The 20,040-nt window shown below is 44.9% G+C and overlaps 1 protein-coding gene across 3 annotated transcripts in view; it reads right to left on the bottom strand.

The window, feature by feature from the left end:
• GPR132 (G protein-coupled receptor 132) overlaps positions 1 to 20,040 on the bottom strand; it is a 98,300-nt gene that overhangs the window by 39,320 nt on the left and 38,940 nt on the right. Inside the window, exon 2 of one of the 3 annotated variants that reach the window (XR_008234594.1) lies at positions 19,769 to 20,020. The exons of the other annotated variants lie outside the window; for them this stretch is intronic. The gene's annotated coding sequence lies outside the window, so the exon portion shown is untranslated. Of the gene's footprint in view, positions 1 to 19,768; positions 20,021 to 20,040 lie in introns of those variants that run through there. 3 annotated transcript variants of the gene reach the window in all.

Raw genomic sequence — 20,040 nt, forward strand, 5'->3', positions numbered from 1 at the left:
GACACAGCCAGGGCACCTGACCCAAAGTGGCCAACGGTGTATTCCATACCATGGGACGTCCCATCCAGTATAGGAACGGGGAAGTGGGGGTGGGGAATCGCCGCTCGGGGACTGGCGGGGTGTCGGTCGGCGGGTGGTGAGCAATTGCACTGCGCATCATTTGTACATTCCAATCCTTTCATTATTGCTGTTGTCATTTTATTAGTGTTATCATTATCATTATTAGTTTCTTCTTTTCTGTTCTGTTAAACCGTTCTTATCTCAACCTCTGGGTTTTGCTTCTTTTTTCCCGATTTTCTCCCCCATCCCACTGGGTGGGGGGGAAGTGAGTGAGCGGCTGCGTGGTGCTTAGTTGCTGGCTGGGGTTAAACCATGACAGGGGTCTTACTAGAAGCATCAGTGGTAGGACAACAAAACAATAAACAATCATCTTATGATGGCAAAATCCTTTTCAAAAATGCTACCAGCATGGTGGTATTTACTCTTCAAAGTCTAATCCATTATTTGGGAATGAAGAGAAGCAACCTCTTGTAGTTAAAAACCTTATCAAGCTCAATCACAAAATGAAATGAAAAGCTGTATTAAAATGCAACATACTTTATAAGGTGACTGATTACTTCACTGAATAAGAAATTCAAAATGGTCTAAAATGAAAAATCAGATTCTATCTGCTCTTGGTCTTCTTTTGGTAACCACCAGATAACAAATAGTCCCTACTTCCATGTCTGCTACTGAATTTCATTTCACTTTATTTTAGCATATTTGAGGGGAGTTTGTTTATGGTATAACTAAGGGGAATTTCCAGATGGAAAGGAGGAGTTAGTATGTACAAAGCCAGACTCTGAGATTTTCTTCTAAGCTTTGGGTTTTTTTCTGAGAAGGAAAAAACAAAACAACAACAGTTCCCTTTTACTTGTGCTTTTTCATCTGGCTGTGTAGGTGGTATGTTGAAATAATAGTTTGATGGAGATTAAAGGAAGTGTGACTGCTATGTAACTTCTATCAGAAGGGGGAATCCCAGCTCTTTAAGGAGCGTGCAAACTAGACGTGAGTAGTGTTATTATAAGGTTCAAAAGAAAAACCAGCCCAAACAAACCCCTTCTCTCAAAACCTCCCCTAGATTTCCAGTATGCGTAAAAGTGGGCCAGGTCCTTGGCTGGGGAGCTTTCTGCCGGCATTGGTGTGTGGTCACTGAGTCTGGGCTTTGCATCTCCCTCCCGTTTCACCCTGTTGCTCTGCATTGAGTCTGAAGAGGTCCTGCTGGGTTAAAGCATCTCCTGCAGAGATGTGCAGCCTTGCTCTGGAGATGCAAAGGAGGCCCCACCAGTCCCCCGCTGTGTTTGGTCACTTCCCATAGTATTTTGTCCCAGTTGTCAAAGAGCACTGCTGCAAACTGTCTCCTTTCTTCCAGGCTCAGGGTGTCTGGACTCAGCAGAAGCCAGTGCATCATTTATATACACGGAATACACCTGTTTAATACATAAGGAACACACCTATTTCAACCTCCTCACCTAAAATAAAGCAGTCTTTAGTTCCTGGTATTTTCTTCGATGTAAATTCAAGGTACAAAATAGGGCGTAACTCCTGGAAGCCATCCTTAGTAAAACAACAGACACTTAACATGAACCTCCCTTTCTGTTTAGCCCACATCTAACCAACAATGTTTCCTCTCTTTAGAAATCATGCTTTTTATCATCTGTGATCTGTAGACACCTGCAGCTGAGTCTTCCCATGTGCCCAGTGCTGAGCAGCAAAGCACCTAATCCTAGTGTGGATTCAAAAATGTGCTGAAATCATGGTCCCTCTGCCCAAGAGTCTCAGTACAGCAGATCTGCACTGAGGACAACCACCCCACATCAACAGGTCCTTCCAGAAAATGCTGATGCACCCAGGATTTACTTTTCAAATCCTGTTGTTATCTTTTTCTTTAGTATATGGCAATCCAGCAGCTGTGGTCCTTGACTCCCCGGCCGGTGGCAGGTACCAGTCTGTGCCTGTCGGTTCCTATGAGGATCTTGGTTGCTCTGGAGAAAAGGTGTGATGAAGAGATGGGGGGGTGGAAGAAGGTGAGGTCTGTACCTCTCCCACCAAAAGCAGGCCAAGTATATGGAAAATACATTTATGTTTCAGAAGGAAAGCAATTGGGGAACTGTCCTGGCAACAGGGGAACTCGGCTCTCAGAAGGAAGTCCCAGTGCCTGGTGCCAGGGCTATTTTTATCCTTTAACAGACAGCTGTAGTGGATCAAACGGAGAAACAGTCCTGATGGCTGGGCCCACAACTGCTGCCTGTGCACCCTGCCAAAGGTCATGCTCAAGGCCAGACCTGCGCTGGCAAGGCTAAAAGGCTGTGGTGATAGCTAGGAACTCAAGAAACAAGTGGGTTTTGTGCAAATATTTGTGCAATTAACTTGCACACAGTCAGAGGAGACTGAGAAGTGATTTAACATGATGAATAAGGGCTAAAGCCAGTAAAAGACCAAAGAGCAGAGTGAGTCCTGAACCTCACACAGGATGGTGTTTGCTCTGGTCTTTGCAGATTGCTGTTGCAGGTAGTTCATGGTTTCCTTTTTTCAGATTGCTTTGAAGAATGCACACATGGGAAGTGTGCAGACAACAGAAGACAATAAGAGTGGCGTTACTGGGGGACTAAAGGTCTGTCTAGCTCAAGATCCGGTCTCCAGCTGTGGCTAAAAGCAGTCCCTGGGGAAAAGCAGTGTAACGGAGGCAGCACACAGTATCCTCTCCCCAAAGCCTCTCCCTGACTCCACGAGTCTGCAGGTCAGAGACTATTTCAGCATTGATCTTTCTACTGCTATGCATGAACATGCAAAGCTAAAATAATTTCCCTACACCTCTGCCTACATGTAACAGCATATACACACACTCACAGCTGCTTTATTTCCTTTTTTAGAGGACTGTACTGGGGGCCCATGCTGTGGTCATTCATTTGTATTTGAAACCTCTCACTTCTCCAGCTTTCACATCAGTTATGGGGTAACTTCTAGTGTTTTACAGGACACATTTTTGTTTCCTGCTACAGCATCCAGTGCCTTGGAAAACTCTGAATCCATCATGTCTGGGCCAGACTCATAAAGGCTGGAACTCAGTTTGGCAAATAAATCCTGTTGTTCTTTGAAAGATGCTTATTAGCAATTGCAACACTTCCACCCTTAGCTCAAGTTGTTTGCATCTGTCACTTCTACTTGACTGTACCTAGCCAGTTCATCCTCTGTACCCTTTTTGCACTATGAGCACTTCTTCAAACAGAAGCAGGAACGAGATCATGTAATCTCTTTCAGGAATGCTAATTAGCCAGACCACTCGTTTTAAATATTTTTCCCTAGTAGACCTTGTTTATCATCTTCTTGATATTACTGAGCAAAAAAGTCCATGATCAGCCCCGTGTTATACATGTACATGATCTGACTTCTTTCTGAAGACAGACAACTATCTATTAAGCACTCTCCTTCTTTTACATTACTATTAATTTTACTACCTCTCCCTAGTGATAGTCATGCACTATTGTTAAACTACTTTTTTCTTAGTAGATGTTAAAACACTTTCTTTGCTCTGTCTGTTTTGAGGTGTTTCCAGATGTTTTTAATTTCACTTACTCATTTCTCACACTTAGTTACTTCTATTTTATATTAATTGGCAGCCGTTTCCCCTTTTCACATCTGTGATAGATTGCTTTTCTATTTCCCATTGATTCTTTCACCTTGTCACTGGACCAGGATGAGATTTTTAGCATGATCTGTTTGCACTCCTGACTTGGAAATTCTGACTTTTTGACCATCTGATAAACTCTTCATCAAAGGACTCAACTTTCATTCAGATTTTTCTACCCTCATTTTTTCTACCAATGAATCTGGATAGTAACTTTCCTCAAGTTAGAGAACTTACCATTTTAATGCTGAGTGTTTAGGCAGTCAATGCCACAAATAATCAGGTCACAATCATGATGGTTGGTCTTCAGAGAGCAACAAACTTTCTACCCAGCAATTAGTTCACCATGGTATGTCGTAATGAATGATCTCACCTTGGGTGCAGTACCTGCTGGGTTAGAGAATTCACCTGTATCACCTAAATGCCATTTTTCTATTGGCTGCGTACATCTCTAGTATATGTATGTCTCCCATTCTGAAGTCCTCCATGGATACAGAACTTTTCTTTCCACAAATTAGATGAGAGTTTAATTTATAACAGGTTTAAGGAACAACTCATCCTGCTTTTTGACTTTCTGACTTTGTTTGATGGTCTGTAGCAGATCATTCTGCAGATATTCTTCCTCTTCTGTTCAGCATCTTGCAAATCTGATTTAGCAACTCACAAGCTGGTAGTGATGATGTAGACAACTGCCCCCAGTTTGCCCTTCCTAATCAACAGTTTTATTACAGTAATCAGAAAAGTCATCTCACCTGGCTTCTGTGGCATCAGTTACGTCAAATTCCTTCACAAGTAACATAACTTCCTGTTCCTTTCATTTGTTACTGACCTTTCTAGCACCAATAGAAAAGACTACAAGTTCTCATTTTTTCTCTTGTTCAGTCTTGCTGAGTTGCTGTCTGTGTGTGGAGTTGCATGACGCTCACTTTCTCAGCACTGTCTTTAGTGTTGCTGGTCTAACCAACCGCATATAGCCCTCCTGTAAAAATATGTGGAAACTACATGTGACAGTCATTTTTTTTTTCTGTTTCTGCAGTTACCCCTCTTCCTCAAGAATAGGAGACAAGCAGAAACAAACCTGGTTGCCTCACACCTATTGTGCTGGCCACCTACAGCTTATACCCAAAGTTTCAGGACATGGTTTAGTGGTCATGGTGGTGTTGGGTTGACGATTGGACTCGATGATCTTAAAGGTCTTTTCCAACCTAAACAATTCTATGATTCTATGATTGTTCTGGTTTGCCTTGATAGGTCAGAATATCAGTCAAATAATACATTTTTTCCTTTTTGTGTTCAGGCTATTATTTCGTATCAGCTCTAGCTGGATGAAAACAAGAAAGATCTGAATGCTCATGAGAAAATATTTAGGTTTAGGAGGTTTCAAGATCAGTTTTGCTGATCTGTCAATATTCACATGAACAGCAACAAGTGAGACTGACTCTAAACCGCTGTTATAGTAATAAAAAATGAAACGTCATCTATAATATCTGGGTCAAGGGAAGGTGCTTGTGAGACAAGCTGTTGTGGTGGGAGTGTCTTTCAAGAAGGAGCAAGGGAAGTGAGTGCGAGACAGAAACAGCAAGTGAGTCTGTATTTGAGAAAGTGAGAAACTTCATGAGCCAGACAGCCTCCTACTTAGGCAGTTGCTGTGGTATGTGGCAGGGCAACACAGTGCCCAGCAGCACAGTCCCAGCTCTTGGCTCCCAGCTTCTACCCCATAACAGGGTGGCCAAGTCCACCCAGGACTTGCCCAGGTGGAGACGGTGGCCTAGCTACTGGTTGCAGAGCCTAGAATGGGCTGGAGGAACATAATGGAAATCTTGAGCCAGAGGAAGGCATCTTCTGCATAAAGGCAGAAGGCTACTGAGGCAGATAGGCGCTACAGTCCCATGGCCCACAACATGGATGCTGCATCAGGCAGTGGGAAGAGGGTTGGATGGAGGCTCCTGAGAGCAGTAAGGATGGTAAAGACTCATCATTGTGTCAGATCTAGAAACTCAGGGCAAGACTTAAAGGTATTACAGTCAGAGTAGGCACAAAAAGAAAAGACAGGAAGAATGGGCTGCTGCAGGGAGGGCAAGGTGGTTTCTATAGGAGTGGCATTTTGGATAGGAAGTCAGGCTAGAGGAATTCGTGCTTCTGAAGGTTGGGGATGGTGAAGAAGGTGGGGGCAGGAGATTTTACTATAAGCAAGATGAGAAAAGCCCCAGAGTTTGGTGATGCTGTAAGCAAAGGCAGAAGTTATCAAATCTGACTTCAGGGAGAGAGTAAGAAGATGGGAGAAGAAAAAGAGAGTGAATTTGGCATGGAGGTGGAGGAGGGAGTTAGCAGGAATGGGAATGGGGCTAAAAGAAAGGTTTATTATAGGAAGAGCAGTCTTTGAGCTGGTAGTGGGACATGTAAGAGTTCACAGTTGCAGAGAGTTCAGACTAACGATACAGATGAAAATATCCTTCTCAGAAAAATATTTACTGTAAAAAGGAATAGAGACAAGTTTTCCAGGGGAGGGACTGGCAAATGGTGATGATGCCTTCACTGGCAAGGCCTGCAGAGATGACTTGTGGGGCAGACACCAAGGGATTAAAGTCCAGCTTTTGGAGCAGACAGGACTGAAGGTTCGTCAGGGAGGATCTGGATGGAGTCAGTTGTACTCACCACCAGGTTTGTCATTTTCTCCTTGGAGATGAAGGTGGTAAGGAGGAGCTCATGAATAGAGACTGGGCAGATGAGCAGGCAGTATTAGTTGTCCTGAGAGGTGAAGCACGAAGTCCCCAGTTTTTTGAAATGAGACATGGCTACAAGAGAGCTGAGAACAACTGTCCCGAATGGAGAAAGGGACTGGAGAGCTATTCCAAGGATTTAAGGAAGAGAACCTAGGAGCTCTCCCCAGGAGCAAGCGAGGAGGGCATCTAGTGATGGCCGGGAGCATTGCGGGGTTTTCCCTCCGTCCCTCGGGCTGGTGGCACCGCGGTACCTTCCCGCTGACTCAGAAAATGTCCCGAGGCCGTGCTGAAAGTCCTGCCCTTGCATGCATCAAAACTGTTCTGTGGTTGTTTGGGGGGGACTGTCAAAATGCAGACGAAGCTTTCTAGCTCCTCTGACTCTCTGTCTGACTGAGAAATAGAGTAAGTCACTGGGAAAGCACGTGTCAGAGGGGAGCTGGTTGCCTGTCTGTCTACTTGTCTGTCCCCAGGCAGGACCTCCTGGACGGTTGGACAGCTGGCTAGAGGTGCAGAATTGTAACTGCTACAGCCAGGGCTGTCACCACGCCAGGGTCACTGCTCCAGGTCCAAAAGGTTACATGAGAGATGGTCTGAATGCAGCCCTGTTTTTGACAGGAAAGATAACTTCTAACTCTTAAAAGTAAAAATTTTAGGTTTTACTTCTGAAAACTAAAAAATTTACTTTACTTCTTTACTCCTCATGGATAACCACCACAGCCCCTCTCAGATGTAGGTGCCTTCTTCCCTCATGGACATGTATTTGGTTCCATGCATCCAAAGGACAGAGCCTGGACCCCCACAGGCAGAAGAGCATGACTCTGCCCGGGAAGCCACCAGGGATGAAGCCTCACACTGGGCCAGGAGTAGCTCGACAGAACTGCATGATACCAAGCAGAACTATACCTATCAGAACTGCTGATACCAAGCTGCTTTTAATTTTCTACTTGGCTATTTATTAAAAAGACGCTGCAGTGGTGGTGAGGAGCCTGTGCATGGTCTCGGCATGTGAGCACTTAGACAGTGCTCATTTACATTTTGCCTGTGTTGTGTTATGCTGGCTGCCTTGATAAATATCCTCAAATGCCTGCTGCCCATGCAGAGATCTTCTTGTTCTTACATGACTGAAGAGAACTCACACACTTTCACACAGAGGACTCAGAGGTGGCATGGAAAAGCTGTCACAATTTAGTGATCTGAAGGGAACCTTTCAAAGCTTATGCAGTCAGGGATAGCTGTTTTTTTTTTTCCCATGGGTCACTCACTGTAAAACTATTTGAGTTACTGAGGGATAGAGAAAATTATGAAAGAGTTTAAAAGAGGCAAATTCAGACATGCCTCATCTGTGCAGGCTACACATCCAACTTCTTTGCTCATAGGAGGAATGTAGCTGTTTCCATGTTGAAAAAATAACATGACTAAGATGTAGTGCATTTGAATAATAAAGCAACCCAGTCTGGGCCCCACTGAGTGTTAAAGCAAGACTCAGCTTGCAACATGTGGCTTCGAAGTATCTTGTACCTGTAACTGTTAAGTGATTTTTTTTTTGTCTGAACCTCTCAAACCAGGGGAATTCAGGAATGGCCTAGGCTGACTCTATAGATACTGGTTCTGTAGAATGGATGTCATCCTCAGGGCATGGGGCACAACTCTCTGTTCTCACTGAGCCGTCAGTCTGTCCCCACAGCTCCACTCCCCACAGCTATAGCTTCTCTTGGCTACACCTGGCTGGATGATGCTGGTCTTGGAAACTGCTCAGTAGTCTTGGCAGGGAAAAGACACTGAGGGTACAATGGGCAAAGCCAGGGAGGCCCTTGTGAGCATTAGTATTAAAAGGTTTTTGGACAGATGTTCAGCATGCCTGGAGAACAGTAGCTTCATCTGAGTGATTGACACTGGTCATATTAAAAATGTGGACTGGTGGGGACTCCATCTCCAAGACTGGAGACTGTTCCCCTGGCCCAGGGATGAGCTTAAAATCACAGCCATGCATCATCTTCCCATGGTTTGTCCTAGTTTTTTAAATACAGAGCTGGTAGGTGGTCTTGTCCCACCCAAGATTTTATAGAGACTTTGGTTTCCCCAGCTAAGTCAATATATTATTCCTAAACCACCAGCACTACCACCACCACAAATAAATAAATAAATAAATAATCCTACATCCCAAAAGCAAATCAATTATTCAGGGTGCTTCCTGGGTACAAAAATCTCCGGAGCAGTGACATTTAGGAGGCTGTGGATCAGCTACTTTGCAGTGTCATGAAAATTTCATGCTCACTTGGCAAGGAAGTTGGTGAGTCAGGCAAATGAGCTCTTATGCCATCTCCCTGACCTGGATACAAACATACACAGTTTCAGATTACCGCTGTGGGTGTACAGCTCAGAGAGGGAGAGACCCAAGTGTGTTTAGGTCTTCGACATCCAAGGAGTCCAAGTTTCAGCTGTGCAACACCCTTAGGGATTTTTTAAAATTTCAGTCCTGGTGTCCCTAAAATATAGCAGCCTTACAGATGGAGTCTTGGTTTCTAAATGCAAAGTCACGCACAGAGCATCCACCTGAGAGCAGCTTTATTGCTCTGCTGGGACTCACTCCTCCTGCTCCTACCCATTCCTGCTACAGCCAGCAGCACTGTCCCACGACTGTGTTTCACCTGGCCTGCAAAGTGTGGCTGGAGGTGGCAAAGTGGAAGGAGAAAACGTGTCACCAAATTGTTAAAGTTTTGAAGTTTAAAAAATGCCAAGAATGGGGAAAATGAGAGAAAAGAAAGAAGAAAAAAACCCGGTAGACCCAGTAGGCAGGTTTAGCCACAGCAGAACCAATTACCACAAAGTGAGAATCTAGAGTTTTGAGTTGCTTACAGCTTTGTTACACCAAGTTTGCTATACTATGCTGCTTTATTTGCTGCAGTCCTGCCTACGCTCCTGGCCGTCACACTCCCACGCTCTCCTGAAAGGCATCGGGACCAGTTCATTCACTTGGCAACTCTGTTCTGCTTCTCTGACGGGCTCCCGATAACCCAGGGATGCTCCAGCCTTGAGCTGGAGGACTGGTACCGGCTCTCACCAGACGATGTCACGCTAATCCCGCGGATGCTCTGCAGCCGGGCGCTGATCTCCCAGCCACAAACACTGCAGTGGAGGATGCCTTCCGTCCTGCTGCATTAAGGGTTTGCCAAGCTCTCCTTTTTGTACCAGTCACGCAGTACAGAAGGTACCATTAAGGCTTTAAAATTTAATGAGCTCTAATAAAAATCTCTCCCTGTGACATACAACCTAAGCAAAGGCTATGCTGCAGGAAGGTCGCATTTGTGTATGCCCTTATATCTTTCCTTCCTCTCCGTTTTAACTATATATTCCCAATCACTTAAACAGCATTTCTGCAGCTTTATGTTGTGGAGTTATTGCAGATGAACTCCATATAGGAAGGTAGGTATCTAATTGCCACTTTGAGCCTAACTCTAACACAGGGCCATCTGCCCCATCTAGCTGTAGTGTTTACATTTCTGACATGCTGATATATGCAAATCTGCCTAAATCTTGGCTTGGCTGAAATGATCATGCCTAAATACTGCCTGATAACTTCCCAGCCCAGGGAAACAAATGGGAAGTCCACCCTCTCGCCTGATTTGACTCAGAGTTCATCCTCTAAATTTACAGGGCACAAGAAGCTCTATAAATGGCTATATCCCATAAGCTTTCTCAGCGCACCAGTAATCTGCACTGAAGACAGATGCCACTGGTTTAAGCCCTCTCCCGGGCTGTTGGAAACCCAGACTGAACCTCTATTTGCTATAGTTTATGCAGAGCCTCCCACGTCCTGAAAAAGTGCTGTGAGCATCCAACTGATACATCCTCTGGGGTTTGGTCTCAAAGTCTCCTGCTGAAGCTGTTCCATGTTATATAAATAATTAAACATTCACTGAACCAGAGAGAAGAAGTAGAAGATGGACTCTACAGCCCCATAGTCAGGACACTCTTGTGTGTGATGTGGGAAAGTCAAGTTACAGGTTCCTGCTCCAGTGAACAGCTAACTAGCAGCACAAACTGGACCAGCTCCAACAGGAGAGGCTGAGTCCCCCCTTTCCAAAGACCATCCAGGGCCTGCTCATTCGGGCATTTCCCTGAAACAGAGGAGAAAAGAAATCAAAAGCCACCTGCAAAATCTGCAAGCATCTTAACTGCTGATGTAAGAGCTGACATGTCTCTGTGGGAAGAACCTGAGCTACATCACATAAAGCCTGAAGCATGAGCTGGGTCAGAAAGGTCCATCCAGCTCCGTGTCTGTCTCCAGCCTTGGCTGAAAGCAGGTGTTGGTGGAAGAGCAAAACCACAAGGTAAATCCTTAATGATACCTCCCCAGGACACACGCTGGGCCACCAGAGGTGATGACTTTCCCAGGTGGATATAAACACCTGATCACCTCTCCTGGGTTCCCCATGGCATATTCTTGTGCCTTACCCAGTTAGCTCATTTCTTATGACCTTAAGCCCTTCATTTTTCTTATAGCCTGTGGCAGAGGGCTGGACACCCAAATCTGAGCTGGGAGATCCCTGGGGTGGCTGTGTGCCTCAGAGGTGAGCATGGCAACTTGTCTGCAGGTTTATTGGTGTGCAGCACCGAGCATCGCGCATGTCTGAAGGCCACAGGCACTGCTATAGCACAGAACTGAGTGCTGGTTCGGTGTTTTACTGCCATAAGTGACACCAGCCTCTATTGTTTTTCACCTGATGCTTTTCTTTAATGTCCTAGTTGTGCAAGAGCATCTGGGATGATTTTATTTAGTCTCAGATTGGGTTTGCTTATTTTGCAAAAGGGGAAAAGAAAAAGTGCTTCTTTTTGAAAAAAGCCTCTGAATATTTAACTTCTATGTACCATCAAAGTATCTCTCAATTCCCCAGTCTGTTGCACCCATTTTAAAGTGGAGGCAAGGTGTGGAAAGAGGGTCAGTATCTTTTATAATTCCCTCTGGTATATTTGGACAGAAAGGCAAGTGTCCAGGCCTTGACTGCTCCGAAACAGAAAACTCCAGGCTAAGTTTAGGAGCTTCTATTTCAGACCTGAAAAACAGTGGGGTTATCTGAATTTGTCCAGATCAGTAGTTGACCTAATGAAAAATATTCCTCTGCAGACCTTTCCCAAAGGATATCCTTAGATCACCTCAGCTGGTAGTGAGACTCAGCTGAAGTCAGAGGAGCTGCATGGATGTTAAAACTCAGTACACAGAAGACCAAGGCTCTCATGTAGGCTCCTCGTTAGGAGGTTTTTAAGCACCTTTAAACATGTTTGCAGTTGCCCTGACTTCAAGTCAAGCTCCGTGCTTAACACATTAAAAGGTGGAATGACTTAGCTTTGGAAGCCCTAGAGACGTCAGGGAGAAGTCGTTTGACCTCCTCGTGTCTCAGTCCAGCCAGAACAAGAGAGTGAAAAATAAACAGCACCTCATTAAAAAAGAAATAGATAGTGTGACTGACCTGAGCTTGCCTTGGTAAATAAATTACAAAGCCATAAAACTGCTTGAGGAGCTGCTTTGTCCCTTTGAAACAACACCCACTTTAGACACTCTCTAAACACATCATGCTGGGGGGTGATGCAGAGTAATTGCCAAGGAGCTGTTATCATTATCTACCTGTCAAGGCCCCATACATTCTCCCCGGGCTTGTGTCTGAGCTAAGCAGAAAGTACAAACCAGTGATGAGAGGTCCCACTGAACACCAAGAGAACGATTTACCCATGAGCTTTCCCAGCTGTTCTTGCCACACAAAAGCGGCTCAAGCCCAAATTTATACCTGTGTCCTTCTCCATTCCCAAAGGACTCACCTTGATAGTTCAGCTACCTTGGGCATTCAGATGCTGCTGCTTTCAACACTGCTTATTGGGATGCCCCATATTTCCTTGGTAAATACTGGGGTTTCTGAGACTGGCATGAATAAGGAGCAAAACAGTCAAGGACTTCTGGGAGAAGTGTCGGAGGAGTGATCTGGGATCCTGAAGATTAAAATAAGCAGCCAACCAAGCAAAATTTGGTGCTGATATGAGTTGATTTAAGCACTGAGATGACAGACTAGGTCTGAAGGAAAGTCAGTGTCACAATTTCAGCACCAAATCTGAATGCAGGGTGGAAAAGTCCTATGGCTGCAAAAGCAAAACGTGTCTCTAGAAATGCATTTGCAGGGAGTTCACTGCGGATGGTGACTGATACTAATACAACAGGATTCAAAGTGGGGAAAGACTCCATATACCACTCAGCCAGATGAAGCATGATCCCCTACCACCACACTGCTTCAGAAGCAAACCAAATGCACAGCATCCCATCAAACGTAGTGAACCTTTGGCCCCTTGCCCAGTGCTGCATGGATTACCTGCCCGTGACCTGAAACTCTCACCCTGCCCATTCCCTCACACGCTGATAGCCGCTGTCTTTGGGAATGCAACCTGCCATGGGTCACATGAAGAGATTATTATGGTCTAGACATTTAAGCTACATCAACAACTGTCCCCGTGCTGTGTCCCAGAGACAGGTAGGACGGCAATAGGATGTTTCCTCCCATATGTAAGCAGAAACCTTTCTGGCAGATCATGGTCCCATCAAAGAGAAGGTACAAACTTGCTTTTCAGTAGTTGCAGAATCAATGCTTAACTAACACGGAACTGGCGAGGAAAGATACAGTTTCTTGGCATGGCCTTTCTACACTACCTCTAAATTCTTGTGTAATTAAAAAGAAGCAAGGAAAAAACCCCAAACCACAACAAGCACCACTTTTTGTTGCTCTCCCTATGCTTAATGAAGTCCTAAAGACTAGAGAACTGTACAGACAAGACTCCTGAGCACAACAGACCAGAGCTTATGGGCTGTATCCAGTCTGCTGCTGGCACTGCACACAGCCAACTGCTATAGCATACGACTGCAAGAGATCTGTAAGCAGTTCAGGTTACTTATTATCCAGGACTGCAAGGCTTTGGTACAGTGAGTAGAGAAAAACAACTGTGGCGCTTACATTAGGTACCCAAATGCCCTTTGTCTCGAGCAGGAGGTATGATTTTGTGTGTCTTGTTAGCTCCTCTCCCTTCTGCTTAGCTGTGTGTAAAGCTTCATCGCCACCAGACGTTGTAAGATGAGGATGGAGTTTTGTCTTTGTTTTTAAATAGCTAAGCAGCTGTATTGTGCCTCTGAATGAGATGGGTTTGAGATGCGTTTGAAAAGCAGCTAAGTGGTAATCTCTGCTAGGCAGGATCATTTAAGGGGAATCACATTTATTATTTAATTTTACTATTTAGCATTGCATGATGTTCATCTTGAGGCGGACGTTTATTGAGAGAAGTGCAGCAAAAGCACAGCATTCCAGACAGAGAAGGTCAGTTATATTTACATGACATAAATATTCTATTACATACAGTGTAGCGAAAGGAGCTGTTTGCTCAGGATGAGCTAAAACATTTTGCTGGCCTCCTGTCACGGCAACTCACCTCGGGCCAGACCCTGTGGGCTCTTGCTTAGCAGGGTTTCTTGATGCTATCAGTAGTGGCAACATACCTGCAAAGGTCTTAGAGATACAAACCTCCTTGGCTAAGCCACCCCAGGAGCCACTGGAGTTACCCTAACACACACTGTTTTCCAGCTAGGGCTTTTTGAGCAATCTGGATGACTTTACAGGCAGATTTCCTCAGGCTTATACATGCTGAGCTGTATTTAACTAATGGGACATCTTGGAGAGTAAGAGGCTATTCAGTGTAAGTAGGGACTCAGGACTAGCCGTGACTTGGAAATATTGCATACAGTTAAGATCTGCACACTCCAGTGAGATAGTTAATGCAGTTAATGCGGTTAAAATCAATGGGCTGTGCTAATTTACCTCAGCTGAAGCCCTCAGTGTCTGCATTTCACATGGCTTTTCAGTGCTTCCTTTAAACTCTATTAATTCTAATGTTTAATTGTAAACAAACTGATTGATGGATCAGTTAAAGAAAAATCAACTGTAAAGGGTCAAAGATTTAACCTATCTCTATTACTCCCATGCAGATCTTTTAGACCATTTATTTGCATATGTTAAAATCTAATTTGAGTTGTTCATCACATAGAACTAGGTAAGTTGTTTCTTTTTTTTTAATGAGAGATGTAACTTCAGGGCACTATTAAATTCTAATTAAAAATCAGTCAAAAGCACCCTTCTCTTAGTGTTTGTGCCTGCAGCAACACTTCACTGTGGTATCAAAAGCTCAGTTTATTACTTCTTAATTAATTTTGCCTTGAGAAGCTCTAAGTTCTCAGAGGACCTGTTGGATTTTCAGAGCATTGTCTACGTAGCATTGGCTTGTACACAGCAGCCGCAGCCAAATGACATTCAGATCAGGAATTCTTACCCATGTAATCCAATTTGATACAATGGCTGCAGCCTGCCAGCTTTTGGGAATCTGAAAGACCCTTGAAGAACACAGAGGATATCCTGCCTGGAGCTACTGATCTTGTAGGGGTTTTCTCATCTCCCTATTCCCAGTGTGCATATTTTATAGTTGAAAAGGTTGGTGTATAGGTTGTTTGGGTTGGGGTTTTTTTTGGTGAAGCTCATGATGAATAAGAAGCTAGACTTGTTCCTGACCCCCAGGAAATCTTGTTTGGAAGACCTTGAGTTGGCCAAGATGTTTTTGCTCCACCAGGCTCCTGAAGATGTGCACGTTCATTTTCAAGATAAGAATCCTGCAATCATGATCTCCAACTGCAAATGATTCATTTCCCCTCTTGGCCCGGCTGTGTGCGCACGTGTCTGAGGGTGGTGAGCCATGGGCTGACCAGTGCCCTGGAACAAAGAAAGGAAAAGAAGGGAAAGGGGTGGAGGAGAATAATCTACCCAGTCTCCTGGGGAACATTTTCCACTGGTTTAGGGCACTTTCACCTGAATAGTTTTTATGATGAACTGAGCATGAAGGGGCCCAGGGTGGCTGGAACATCTGAGCACTCCCCAAACTCTACAAGATGGGTTTGACAGGAGACTGTGAACCAAACTTGCAAATGTCCCTCTGAGCTGGGCTGAGAGAGACTTCTGTAGCTGCTGTCTAAGCCAGGAGAGACCTGGATGGTATAAAATTTCATTAGAAACCTTTATATTAAGCCTAGCTTGCACAAGTAGACCCTGTAACTATCAAAGGCAATAGTTCAAATATACCTTCATGTGTATCCAAGTCTTCTTGCTGCAAGGCACAGAGTTAGATGGGTGTGACTGAGGGAGCTGTGGATGAAAAAAAGTAGAAATGGGGAATGGGGAAGGCTTAAAATGAGGTTTTGAGGCAATGTCAGCTTTCAGATTTCCTCTTGGAGAAAGTGCACAGAGAAAGGGGAAAAAAATAAAAATAGAAAGAAGAGAAATCTTGGTGAGTGGATTGGGGCAAGATATTTTGGACCCTGGGGAAAGCCCCCTCCTTTACCCATGGTATCCTGTCCTTTTCTTCAGCAACACTTTAGATAAAGCTTGCCTCTGCTTTTCTCAGATGCTGATTTGGGGGCAGAACAGTGGCTGGATATTTTGCTCCTCCTCCTCTCTGCTGGAGATGGTGAGGGAGCAAGAAAAGAGACCGGGCATCTTAAGGCAGATCAGGTATGAATTATCTGCTCAGCTTTCTCTTCTCAGAGCCTGTTCACACTGGAGCCAGCAGAAGCAGATCTCAGGGCCGAGGTCTGGAGCCACATTGCCTGCCCCTTCCTTGTTCCCAGAGCCACACTTAACAGCAGGCTTTAGTGATGGATGGATAGCTCCACAAGCCTCAGTTGATCTCATTTACATGTCGTGGAGGCCAGGAGAGGTTGAAAATCAATGCCAGGTTTGGTCCATATGCTGTAGGTTTTGATATTCCTGCTATGTCACACAGCATCAATGCTCAACACCAAGTAGCTATCAGTTGAGATAAGCATCCAGTTGAGTTGAGAAAGCTGCAGCCCAGTCTGGGTCAGGGAGACCCGGTAATATTTCTTGCTGTCCTCAGCAGAGTCAAAACCTCAACCTTCTTGATGCTGCAGTTGTAGATGTGCTGTCAAGTGTGTACCCTTCAGTTGTGGCCAGTGCTACATTGTGCCAACATAGACATGTCACTCAGAGAGTAGAAGCTGAAAGTCTCTTCAGTTTTGATTCTGAGGTTCATTTGATTTTGCCAACTTTTTATTACTGAAAGGCAGCATACCTGATCCTAATGTGCCCCAGAAGTGTCAAGGATCACAGGGGCTGTGGAGCTTAGATAGGAGAAGACAATAGGGAAGGAGGGCTGGGTTCTTACCTGAGATGTAGGAATAAAGCTGGCCTGGCTTTCCATGGAGGACAAAACACAGGACAAGACTGTGCCAAGGCCATAGTGGTACAGAGATGGCAATTTGGAGGGGAAACAGGGAGGCCCTTGCCTACTCCATGCAGCAGGACGGGACCATTTTTCCTGATATGCTCTGGGATCTCACAGCTACCAGTAATAAGATTATAAGGGGGTGCACAGAAAGAGCTGGGGCAGAGTGTGAAGAGCCCATGGGCTATGTAGCAAATGAACCTGAGCAGGCACTATAGGAGGGGAATCTGCCTTACCCTTGGTATGCACCGATAGGCTGATTTACTGCCTCTGTGCCTTCCCAGACTGACTGTTTCCCCTCTGCGCTGAGTGCTCATGAAAGGGGAAATAGTCTATGCTCAGGGAGCCTTGGAAGATGTTAGCCAAAATTTTGGGTGGGGAGGTGAGCAAGGCTGCAGGCTAGTTTTAGCAGGAATCCCCTATATATTTGAACCAACCCCCTTTTATTTTTCTGTAGAGAACACCTGGCCACGGGGCTTTAGCTGCAGTCTGTGTGAGACCTCCTGGCAGGGAAAGCAAGTCACTTGTGAAAGACTTCCTAAGGGAAATGCTTACATCCACTGAGGTTTAGCATACTGGAAAATGTACAAAAAGGAAAAATTCTTGTCTAGGACAGAGGATGGCTTGGATAAGATAAGCGATCTTGTCAGGCTCGCAGATCCTATCTGTTTACTTACACCACGTTGCATCGAGCGAGGGTGTGTTGGCATCCTTCCAGCCTGTACCTCCTCTTGCATCTGGGCAGAAACCCATCAAAGAGACTGAGTCCAGCTGCAGAGCTGAGAGCGCAAGCGGACCTTCTCCCTCACCTCCTGCTCCCCTTCCAGTCCCTCTCCTCTTGCCTCCCTGCCACCCCTTCCACCAGCTGGCACCAGGCAGAGCATGACCCTTGGAGTACGTGCCTCTGACCACCCTGCCTCCAAGCCGTTTCAATGCCGAGCACTCGGTGCTCCAGGATTACTGGGAGTAAGTTTCCAAGGAATTCATTTGTCATTACTTGCTAAATAAATGGAGTCTGATAAGAATCTGCATTCTGCTTCCATAAAAACCTATAGATGCTGTATCTGGTGTCTAAGTAGTTTCTCACAAGAACGCACAAGCCACTCATTCTTCTCCATAAAAGCCGGAAAAGACTGCCTGGATCAGCTGTTGTGGTTAATGCTTTGGAGGGAGGCCTCTGCGCTTTCATTATCAGCAATCGCCATGAAGTGTTGGACAGGGAGGGCTCAGCAGCACAGCAGGAAAAGGGTTTCATATCTGGAAATAATCTTGCAGGAGTCTCTCCTAGGGCTGAAACTCTTGGCAGGAGCCTTTCATCCGAATCCCCTGAGACAGCAAGGCAATGGGCTTTCGTACTCTGGTAAAGCCTGGCAAGTTTTACGTATTTTTGAAAAGCAATTAAATTTTTTTTTTTTTTAACCTCCATATGACAAGAGCCATAAAAAGAATACATCTAGTCGCTTTTTATGATGGACATAAACCACCATATTCCACAAGTGACATCCTCGATATTCTTCTTAGGAACAGGCCTGGCTCACATCTCTAGAGCAGCAGAAGACCAGATCTATAGACATCTAATTGCTGCTGAAATCAGTGTGATTTAGTTAGCCACTTAAATACCTTTTCAAATCAACCCTGTGCTGCCTTGCATGTGTTAATACATGTATCCTCATATCCTGATTCTCTAGGAAGCAGGACTGTATTTCAAGGGTTGGGGTACAGGGACAGAGTAACATATGGTCACGTTTTCTGAAGAGCCTGGAGTAAATCACAGCAGTTTGAAAACCCCACACCTGCAATTTGCCCAAGCTCTGGGAGAGTCTGGGGGTAACACTCATATCTCCAGCCTCCAAGCCTGGATTTCACAGGGCCAAGCAGGCATCAGCTAGAGCTTGTTAGCTCCAGTAGTGTTTTAATTTTTCTATTATTACATATACTTTTTCCATTATAGAAACATCAGGCATTGGGGAGGGTGGGGAAGACTTTTGTGCTTCAAATAGGTCTTCACAAAAGGGCTAAAAAAAATCCCACAGAACACCCAAGATAACATTGTCGTCTGTAATATTAGTAATGCACCCAAAATGGAAAACATTCTTGTTGTGAAACTCTCAGGGTGCTGTTTTGTTTGCTCCTTATTAAGAGTTAATAAACAAAACTGTTTGGGTTAATTTTGTCATGTGTACTGTGAGTTGCTAAGTAACATGGCTCCACTCTGCCTGAAGTCTGTGTAGTGAGACAACTGAGAGAGGCATTAAAGTGCTATAAAATAAATGGGATGGATCACGTTATAGTATACCAGACCCTGACTTGGCATTTGGAGCATGGATTTTTTTTTCCCTTTCTTTGTTTTAGGTGTAGAAAAACCAGAGATACAGAGTCTACCTGACGTACGAAGGGCAAAGAGCAGGTTATGCTTTTGGCAGGTGGGCTGTTCTGCAGGTCTTGCTGGGAGATGATGCCTGCAGATCTCTGCCCACTGCTAAAATCATTGCTGGGCTGGGGGTGATCTGCAGCAGGAGGGCAGACACCCAAGGGCCAAGGAGGACAGTGAGGAAATTGCCTTGGTAGTCACAAGATCTGGGAGGTTTTTGCCCAAGATTTTTGATCAGCAACAAGCAGAGGGCTTGATGTCCCTGGTGGCTCATCATAGCAGGGAAGGCACACCACAGGCTGTGTATGTCCGTGGTGCTACAGGGGCTACAGTCCTGCTAGATTTCCCTGCTGCTTTCCAAAGAAAAGCCTCTCTGGGATGGCTTTTAGTCCCTAGCAGGGCCAGGCAGGCTGGGTTGGACACAGTTTCAGGAGCAGAGCTGGGAGAAGGGAAAAGCTGGATTAAATGGTGACCATGAGAGATGATCAGAGCAGAAACTTGTCTGTCTTTGGGGGATGGGGGAAAGGCAGTGATTTTGCCGCAGCTTTCAGACAAACGGATTTATCTTTAAAATGGTAACTATCACTGTCATATGAATGTAAATTGAGAATTACTTTCTGCAGACAAGTACAAAAAGAGGTACTGTGTGTAAGGTCTAATTTCATACTGAAAGCAACTAGCAGAGAATAAGACACTATTTTAATAGCGATAGAGATGGAGCACATTGCTGGGCTGGGAATTACCAGGGAACACAAAGGTTTTATCAGATCTCTTTTGTTTAGTTTGCAGGCATTGTTCAGTTTTTGAAGAAATCCTGATTTGGATATGAGAATTTCAATCTTTCAAAGGGGTGTTAGCAGCAGCGTAGTTTGTCTCTGCCTTAGTCTCCTCCTCAGACAGGTTGCTCTCAAGAAAGAGGCATCTGTGTTTAGGCTGAAGATCCTAAAAGAAGAATCACATAC

The sequence above is a fragment of the Harpia harpyja genome, chromosome 3 (assembly GCF_026419915.1).
Source record: "Harpia harpyja isolate bHarHar1 chromosome 3, bHarHar1 primary haplotype, whole genome shotgun sequence".
Taxonomy (NCBI): domain Eukaryota; kingdom Metazoa; phylum Chordata; class Aves; order Accipitriformes; family Accipitridae; genus Harpia; species Harpia harpyja.